A 697-nucleotide genomic window follows, 5' to 3' on the forward strand; every position below is an offset into this window, starting at 1 on the left:
CCTCTTAAGATCGTTTTATTAGTTTAAATTTATTTTAATTATATAAACTATGAAAACTCGAATAAGGAGACCTATTCCGCTTCTGAAAACGTCCCAAAATTAGTCGTATGATTAAACTGCGATTGTAAATTGCAATGGTTGCTACTTAGCCTGTGCAGCATAAGAATTATTAATGTTTTTTTTTTTTTTTAATGTATGCATATATTTTATATATTCATATAATTAGTTATATATTTATATACATAAAATATATATAATATAATATATACTTTTATTTCACGTATAATTTAAAGATTTGAACCATGATCCACTATATTATGCTTATAAGTTATTACAATGATTAATGAAAATAATTATGACTATCCAATTTTATAAATCTAGTTTGGCCGTATTTATGTTCTGTTTCATATATAGATATAGTTTAATATTGCTCCACTTAGAATCTAACTTCTTTTCAACTGATTAATGCCCAGCTTTGTTAATAATATTTATATACTTTTATACAAAATAAATACTATACCTATACAACTTGATCATAGAATCATTATTTATTATTTACGTTCATAGGTACATTACATTTTAGATTCTGAGCGAAGCGATTTTACAATGATGTGTTTTTTGTCTGTGTATATGTCGTAGGCCATATGGAAAATTAGATTTTTTGCAAAAAGACTAGGCTCTTTGCAATGGGGTAGCC

The sequence above is a fragment of the Acyrthosiphon pisum genome, chromosome X (assembly GCF_005508785.2).
Source record: "Acyrthosiphon pisum isolate AL4f chromosome X, pea_aphid_22Mar2018_4r6ur, whole genome shotgun sequence".
Lineage (NCBI taxonomy): Eukaryota > Metazoa > Arthropoda > Insecta > Hemiptera > Aphididae > Acyrthosiphon > Acyrthosiphon pisum.